Source organism: Oryctolagus cuniculus, chromosome X (assembly GCF_964237555.1).
Source record: "Oryctolagus cuniculus chromosome X, mOryCun1.1, whole genome shotgun sequence".
NCBI lineage: Eukaryota > Metazoa > Chordata > Mammalia > Lagomorpha > Leporidae > Oryctolagus > Oryctolagus cuniculus.
Window position 1 is genome coordinate 33013261 of NC_091453.1, and position 9513 is coordinate 33022773.

Sequence of the window (9513 nt, forward strand, 5' to 3'; positions counted from 1 at the left end):
CAAATGGCCAGAGCTGAGCTGATTCAAGGCCAGGAGCCAGGAGCTTATTCCAAGTCTCCCACATGGGTGCAGGGACCCAAGCACTTGGGCCATCTTCCACTGCTTTCCCAGGCGCATTAGCAGAGAGCTGGATAGGAAGTGGAGCAGCCAGGACTTAAACTGGCGCCCATATGGGATGCTGGCAGCACAGGTGGAGGCTTAGCCCACTACGCCACAGCGCCGGCCCCAAAAGACATCTTCAACACTGCCTGAGATAGTGTCTTAGTAATATGATCAAGTTTTTCTTAGTGGAAAACCTCGTACCTTCGGTCAATGTGGCTTATTGAAGCCTCAGAAGTGATTGTCTGATACTCAGCATTCTATTTCTGCGCAATGCCATTGCTGTATTCCTGGTACTGTTTTGTTTTTTGTTTTTTGTTTTTTTGTTTTTTCTTCAGAACAGAAGTATCTACAAGCTGTGACCCTTTCCAGATATTTGGCTCATGTTGTCATGAACAGCACAACAGATTCTGAAATCCTCCTGCCATTTGTCTTTGTTGAAAGCTAGCACTTCAGATCTGCCCACGGTCTGCAGATCCCAGGGCTCACAGCAGGTGCAGAGCTCGGGATGGGGCGATCCCGTTATTCTGGCGTCTGGTGGAGGCTGGGCAGGGTGGAGCAGGTGTGGAGGTGAGACAGGAAGCAGAGCAGAGTTGCTGTCATTTTGTGGCCGTTCTTTGTTGGTGTTAGACTTTTAAAATATCTTCTCCATGGAGCCGGCGCTATGGTGTAGTGGATTAAGCCACTGCCTCTAACACAGACATCCTGTATGGGCTCTGGTTTGAGGCCTGGCTGCTCCACTTTTGATCCAGCTCCCTGATAATATGCCTGGGAAAGCAGCAAAGAGCCCCTGCCACCTACATGGGAGACCCAGCTGGAAAGCAGTGGAGGATGGCCCAACTGCTTGGACCCCTGCACCTAAGTGGGAGACCTAGAGGAAGCTCCTGGCTCCTGGAATCAGCCTGGCCCAGCCCCTGCCATTACGGCCATTTGGGGAATGAAACAGCAGATGGGAGATCTTTCTCTCTGTCTCTTCCTCTCTCTGTTACTATGCCTTCCAAATTAAAAAAAAAATCTTCTCCATTGAATCAGCATGGTGGCATAGCAGGTGAAGCTACCACCTGTGATGCCAACATGCCATAAGGGCACCAGTTTGAGTCCCGGCTGCTCCTCTTCCAATCCAGCTCCCCAATAATATGCCTGGGAAAGCAGCAGAGGATGGCCCTTGCCCTTGAGCCCTTGCCACTTACATGGGAGACCCAACTGAAGCTCCTGATTCCTGGCTTCAGCCATTTGGGAAATGAGCCAGTGGATGGAATCTCAATCTCCCTCTCTCCCTCTCTCTGCAACCGTGTCATTCAAATAAATAAATAAATAAATAAATAATTCTTTAAAAAAAAAAAAAACCTCCCCTGAGAAAGGCTTTAAAATATGAATTTCTTTTGAATGTGTGAAGTCCATTGCCCTACTGTGTCCCTCACCTCAAGAAAATCACTTTCCCTTGATGATAACAGCAAATTGCGCCCCTGGGTGCAGAACGGCAGGCCTGCAGCGTGGCACACGCTCACAGCTAGGGCACGATCAGGGGTGGTCCTGCGGTGGGGATGAGGACACCATTGCCCCTCGGGGCTGTCCTCAGGTTGGATGATACAAAGGAATAACCATGTGTCCATGAACTTCTCAGTTCTCCCAGATCCTTAGCTAAGTTTCAGTGAGTCTAATTTCCAGGACCACAACAATTTCTCTGCACAGAACTCCCAGGCCCAAGACCACACTATCCCGTGCCCCCTAACCACCTGCAGAATCTTTGCCAGCATGCTATAGGGCTGACTCCACCTGACAGCATGCTCCAATTCATAACAGTTTGTTAACATTCCTTTCTAGGAGATGAAAATGTCATTTTGTGGCTTTCCCATTAGAGTGAGTCAGGAATATGCAACGTGCAAGGGTGTCAGGGAATTGGCCCTGTGATTCACTCCTGGAGGAACTGGGCTGGTTAAAAATATTTAGAAGGGGAAATTTGTCAGGATGCATTCTTTGAAGTGAATGCTTACTATTTGACTTGTGTTACAATCAATCTGCACCATAATTTATTGAATCGTCACCCTTTTAAGTTTTCCCCTATTTACTATTTCAAAGAATTACACCAAATCTACTAGGACATGTATCTTCATTTACTTCCCTTGATCTTTCGAATTGTAAAATATAGTGTACAATTATTGCAAACAGGGGCCAGTGCCGTGATGTAGCAGGTAAAGCTGCCGCCTGCAGTGCTGGCATCCCACATGGGTACCAATTGGAGTCCCAGCTGCCCCACTTCTGATCCATCTCTCCTGCTATGGCCTGGGAAAGCAGTAGAAGATGGCCCAAATTCTTGGGCCTCTGCACCTGCGTGGGAGACCCGGAAGAAGCTCCTAGCTCCTGGCTCCTGGCTTCGGATCGGCACAGCTCCAGCTGTTGTGGCCATTTGGGGAGTGAACCAGTGATGGAAGACTTCTCTCTTTCTCTCTCTGCCTCTGCCTCTCTGTAACTCAGCGTATCAAATAAATAAATTTTAAAAATTATCGCAAACAATTATAATTCAGAAAAATTCATTTATAATTCAACCTTGAAGACTTTATTGTGGCTAATGTTTCTGTGTGTGTCTTTCCAGCCATAGTTTTTGCCTAAATGTTCCAACACTTTTTACCAAAATCTCTGGTATTGTTCTCAAATCTACATTTGGGGAGAGAGTTTGGTGCAACAGTTAAGACATTGCTTGGAACACCTTCATCCATATCAGAATGCCTAGGTTCAAGTCCCAGCTCCTCTGTTTCTGATCTAGCTCCTTGCTAATGCATACACTGGAAGGTAGTAGATGTTAGCTCAAGTACTTGGGTCCCTGCTATGCATGTGGGAGACCTGGATTCAGTTCCTGGCTCCTGCCTTTGGCCTGGCCCAGCCATGGCTGTTACGGGCATTTGGGGTATGAACCAATAGATGGAAAAAGCTCCCTCTGTCTTGCAAATAAAATTAGAACAAATGAAAAACTTAAAAAAACTATACAATTAGAAGTTTATTGTTTTTGTTATGAATGTTTTCAACCTTATATTAAAGAATGGGTAAAATGGGCCTTCATGTATCAGAGTACTTGAAAATTTGGGAGAAAATGAAATGAAAAGATCTATCTGGGCCAGCGCCGTGGCTCACTAGGCTAATCCTCCACCTGCGGCGCCGGCACACCGGGTTCTAGTCCCGGTCGCTCCTCTTCCAGTCCAGCTCTCTGCTGTGCCTGGGAAGGCAGTGGAGGATGGCCCAAGTCCTTGGGCCCTGCACCCACATGGGAGACCAGGAGGAAGCACCTGGCTCCTGGCTTCGGATCTGTGCAATGCGCTGGCTGTAGCAGCCATTTGCGGGGTGAACCAATGGAAGGAAGACCTCTCTCTCTGTCTCTCTCTCTCTCTCTGTCTAAAAAAAAAATTCTATCTGGAGATACAAGATGGCTGAATAGAGAGGCCCTCCAGCACAGAGACAAACTGGGCCCACAAGGAAGGGCCGTGTTTGCAGGAGCTCGACTGAGGAAAATGTCCAGGAAAGAAGCACCAGGAACTATCAACTGTAACGACTCTGGAAGCCAGCAGAGAGCCAGAGACAACACACACCGCAGTTCCTACCGGGGCTCCCCGGCTTGGGGAGGCCCTCTGACCAGGAAAAGGTAAGCAAAACCTCCACTTCCGTGGGCCAGTGCTGTGGCACAGCAGGCTTAGGCACTTCCTGCGATGCCGGCACCCCATATCAGCTCAAGTCTCTTTGTATAAATGTATGGGCATGGAACTAGGACACATCTTCCCAATGCTTTCAATCAGCTCTAGATTCCTTATGATATCTAACACAACCTAAGTGCTATGTAAGTAGGCTGCATTGTTTACGGAATATGACAAGAAAAATTCAGTACAGAGGTGATTTTTTAAAAATACTTTCAATCCACAATTGATTGACTCCTTGGAAACAGAATCTTCAGCTATAGAGGGCCAACTGTATACTACAATGATCAAGATATGGTGATGGGAAGGACATAGTGACAATTAGATGTATGTTAGATGCCTTCTAATGAGAGAACTAGCATGTATTCTGGGTCTAAGATACACGTGTTTCACCTCCTAGTGTATTCTAGATCAGAATTTGATGCGGGATAAGCACTGTGGCATAGTGGGTTAAGCCGATGCCTACAGCACCAGTATCACATGTGGGCACCGGTTCGAGTCCTGGCTGCTCCTCTTCCTATCCAGCTCTCTGCTGTGGCCTGGGAAAACAGTAGAAGATGGCCCAAGTCCTTGGGCCCCTGCACCCATGTGGGGGACCCAGAAGAAACTCTTGGCTCCTGGCTTCAGATCAGTGCAGGCCTGGCCATTGAGGCCATTTGGAGAGTGAACCAGTGGATGGAAGCCCTCTCTCTCTCTCTCTCTGCCTTTCCTTCTCTCTTTGTAACTCTGACTTTCAAATAAACAAAATAAATTTTTTTTTCAAAACAAGAATTTGGTATACAGTGCATGGGGTGGGGACGGAGGCCCTGAGGGCCTGCAGGGAAGTGTGGCAGTGGGGCTGGGGGTCAGGGCCTCCTGGGACAGGAACAGCAGGCAAAGAGGAGGAGGGACGCTGAGAAATGCTGCCCCTTTGATCCCCTCACTGCTCTCCCCCCAGCCACCTGTCGAGCCATCAAAGGCAGGGGTTTAATTTACTGCTTGCTCTGTTGCCAGGAACGGGAAGGCCCAGCGACAGGGGCCCAGCTCCTGCCCGCCAGCTCCTGAACTGCGGCCAGCTCCTGACTCATCCCTCTGCTTATTCCAGTCAGAGTGACCAGTTGGAAAGGGAAGGCACAGGTCAGGTGCAGAGAACACATGAGGAGAGGACCAGGGAAAAGCAGAGCTTCAATTATAGGGTAGCTTCCAGTTCTCACCTCCATTCCCCCAGTTTATTTTTGTTACCATATCTACCTTATGCCCCAGGGAGCCTGGGTCTGGACTGACCCCAGACCAAGTATGCATGTGTGCTATGGGAAAAAAAAAAAGGCGGCTCTTCCAGCAACTCCACTGGGCGACAGAAGATCTTAGCCTTGCTGGGAACAGAGCTGCACAGCCCAGTTGGTGAGAAGGAGGAAGAGACAGCACCCTTCGCCGCCGCTGGACAGGAGAGAATGTGATGAGGCCTCCCCCATGCACTGCCATCTGCACTTGTGTCAAGGCCGATTGCCAATTCCTCTCCTGCCACCCAGGGCCCAATATGAGTGCTAATTACTTTTCCTTTTCTGCAGCCTGCGCAGTCCCCGAGAACATAAAGCGTATCAAACACTTTACCACTAAATGTGTGTTTTCAATCCCTGTCAGTTGGCCAATGTTCCCCTGAAATGGGCGGTGTTTCCATGCCTGTTTTATTTCACAAAGCTGTATGGTGCACTGCATGTGTGCTGGGTACACGAACTTGGGTCGTTTGGTTTCAATTCCATCTCTTACACCAAATGCCTCTGGGCCCGCATCTACCACTCAGTGCTCCGCCTAGGACTCAAGTGCATGGGCTCCCCTGAGTACTATCAGACCCGGCGAGAAGGATCTGGGAGTGGAAAACTGCCACGCTGGTCTGGGTCTCACACACACACACACACACGGAACAGCATTGTCACTAAGAAGCTCTAAAGCAGGGCTAAGATACACGCACTTCTAATGAATGCCAGGTGTGGATAGATTCCTCCCCCAACCCCTCAATGCATTGGGTCAACTGAGAAATTCACTCTCCAGAGCAGAGACTGTGAAGAGGCGAATCGGAGTTAAGAGCTGGGGTTTGCAGTGTGTTTGTGGGGAGGCGGGGCAGGATAGTTAAGGGTAAGGGGTACCTGCCCTCCTCCAGCGCCTCCTGGGCTGCTCTTTCTGCTCTGCCGCAGCCCTGGTGCAGCGTGCTGCTCTGTATTTGTGAAAAGATTTCAAAGATCTGGAACCGTAACTGCCATACCTGCAGAAAACCATTGTTCAGAGGTGGCCGGGAGGGGGAGATTTTATTGTCACTCCTTTTCTGTGTGCAGTTGACATTGTTGCGTGGAGATCTCTATGTATCTGGCAGTTTCAACTTCAATAGTTGATGAAAATCCCGTTTCCATGATATTCCATAACATCGTGTTGGCAAACATATTTTACACGGTTTCCTATGCTGAAGCAGTCAGGCTACCTGAGTTTCCTTCATTTCTGATTTCACATGTTTTTCCTTTTTGCAAATAATGTACGGATAAACGTCCCTACACGCACAGGTATCTATCTTTTCGGGATGACTAAGAAAGAGAACATAGAAGCGAAGATAGGGGAGAAGATGGAGGAAAGCGGGTGGAAGCGAGAGAAGACAGGTGGGTGGGCTTCCTCGTTTAGTGGCAAACCTTGTCCTCGGTTGCGGAGCCTGAGCAAGCGCGACCGTGACCGCGCAGCCGCGTGAGCCGCGAACGCCGGCCCCACCCTCAGACTGCGGAATGTGCCGCGGTGCCGCCCGTACCGCAGTGGCGCTTGGCCTTGGCCTCGGGCGGTCTCTGGCGCCCCCTGGCGTTGACATCGTAAACCTGGGCCGAGCAGCCGCTTTTGAGTCCCTTTGCCTCCTCCATTTTGCTTCCTTACAGCCTTCCCCCCGCCCCTCCCACCGTGCCTCTCTCCAGTCCTCTGTGGATTAATGTAGAAGTCCCAGCCCGAGGAGACCCTTGCGGAGCTAGCTGCTGTCCTTAGGTCCACAGTGGTCCGGGGGCGGACAGGGTCGTCTGGTGACCGAGTCGCAGGCTCCAGGTCCCCTCTCGGCGCTGCAGTCCCTTGTTGCCGTTCACGTGGTGCCAGAAACACCCGAACCTGAATGCATGTTGGGGACCGTGTGGTCGCGGACCTGCAGTTCTTTCCTCTTACTATAAGAAGTGGGACAAGAGGGCCAAAGGTCACTGGTCTCGGGGGCTGGGGACTTGCCACACCCCAGCCCAGGACTCCAGAAGTGCCTTAGGGTGGTGCTTGAAGCCGGCAGGACCCGTGCTCAGAGCGGCTTGTAGGGAACAGGAGGCCTTCGGCCGTAACCTCCCTAGTGCTTTGCACCCTTTGCTGGTGTGCAGATGTCAGGGGCCCTCCATCCCCCTCCCCCTTCAGAATAACCTCAAATCCAAACATGGCTCCTAGCGTAGCTTTTTCATCATAGGCATTTTCCAAGAACATTTTTGACGGCTTCTCTTATTATGAGTTTCAAAAAACGTTTGCACCCAATTAAACCCGAGCTTCAGTCAGTCGCGAGGCCCACGGGAGGAGGGCTTTCTGGGCAGGGCAAGAGAGTTGGGTGACCGGTTTTCACCAAGTTCCTGCCCTCCCTACAACTCCCAGAGGACTGCAATCTGAGGAGACATCTGTTAGGATTGCTGGCAAAGTCTGATCTGAGCCATGTATGAATCAAGTTCCTGTTCTTTCTTGAAAGGCTTCTTGCCTGGGCCACGTGCTGTGGGACAGTGAGCTAAGCTGCTACTTGGGACTCCAGCATCTCATATCAGGATGCGTGGTGAAGCCCCGGCTGCTCCACTTCGGATCCAGCTCCCCGCTCATGCACCTGGGAGAGCAGCAGAAGATGGCCCAAGTGCTTGGACCCCTGCCACCCACATGCAAGACCTGAAAGGAACTCTGGGCTCTTGGAGGGCGTGGTCTCACCTGGCCAGCAACCCACAATCTCTCCAGGTTCCCACTATTGCCTTTCTGTCTTTTCTCCCGCCTCGGTCCTGGGTAGGTCCCAGGTAGCGATGGGATCAGGGCTGGAGCAGGCCGGGTACAGAGAACAGACTGGCATTTGCACAGTTCCTGCTTTTCTTCAGCGCTGGAGGCATTTCTTAGTAATGTTGAGCCCAACTTGCCAAGAAATGACTTTATTCCCACACACATCAGCCCACCTCCAAGACGACCGGGCGGGGTAGGACAGGAAGGAGCAGCGAGGCTGGAGGCACTCACAGCCTCTCTCCTGGCCTTTGATCTAGTCACTAGGTGTCACTGCCTGTCACTTGTCACAGCTGTTTGCTAGCATTTGTTTGTTTGGGATTTTGTCCGTAAAGATAAAAGAACCAAACAAGACTCTGGAAGCTAAAGGAATTGGTTTGGAAATGGAAATCATGATGCAGGCAAGAGGAAAACTTGAAGCAAGGCAGGGAGTATGGGAGGCAGCTACGACATACAGTCAAATTGTGTTAGGTATTCTACGTGATCTAGAGATGAGTTGAAGTGTGCCAGGGGCTGCACGTAGCTTCTGTACACATACTCTGCCATTTCATCCAAGGGATTAGAGCATCCGTAGATTTTGGTATCTGTGGGGTTTCTGGAACCTGTCTCCCTGAATACCAAGGATTAGCTGGACACGCTTGCAAGCTCCTTTCTGAACTTTCAATTAGCTATGCTGCAGAAAAGCAGCTAGCACGGTACCTGGCATATAGTAGGTGTCAAATAAGTGCAGGTCGCTCCCCTTCAACTCCCCGAGGCACGTTCTGACAGAAAGCAGGCCAGTGGGTGTTCTCCGTGAGGACAGGTCAGCGTGAAGGCCTTGTGCCAGCTCCTGACGCCACTGCAGAACCCAGAGCTCATAGTAGTTGCCTCTGGGTCTTCCTGACCACACTGTCAGCAACCTGTACTCGGGACCCTTCTTTTCCTGTCCCTGAATCAGCCATAGGCTGGGCCAGTGTGGCACCATGAGCTGCCTTGTCCTTGTCCCCCCTCCCTGGCTCTTCCCTGCTGAGCAGCACCCCTCAACCAAGAAAGGAAACTGCCCTGGTGCCCACCCCACACATGTTCCCTGCCTAGGTCTAGGCTGTCTTGGAATCAGTGTGTTTTCTGGGCCCCTGGAATCACAGGGAGGGAGCATCAGGCTTCTCTGTACTTGAGGGCCCCATGTCAGGGTGGCCAGGGCCAGGCCAGGACATGAACTTGCACGTGGCAGTAAACAGTAGGCACTGACTGTGTTCATGTTCAGCAATTTCCCTGTTTTTTCATTTTCTCCTTTAGCTATGTAGCCACAGAAGAAGGATTACTGGGTTCAAGAGCATAACCCTGCTTAAGGTCCTGTTGTTCATCTGCCACATTTCTTCCCAAGTGGGTTGTTTTATACTCCCAACCTGCGTTAGACCCCATCTGCAGCACTGAATCTCATTACTGGTAACCTACGTCAGCACTGAAGGAGTAAGCATGAGTCCATAGAAGAAAACATGCAGGAATTTTACAGACGGAAAGAACAGCAGGAGGCAAGGCCCAGGGCCATGAACCAGCACCAGATGGCGGAGAGACCACAAGCAGATCAATAAAAAGCGGAAGTGGGAGAGTTCGGGGGTGTAAAAGATGGGCTAGCTAAGGCGGGGCCGAAATAGGAAGAACTTTGAACTCCACAGGCAGGAATTTGGTACATGATTTGGAGATGAGGAAGAGCAATGAAGTGGGAGTCAGCAGGAGGGTGCTATGGGAACAT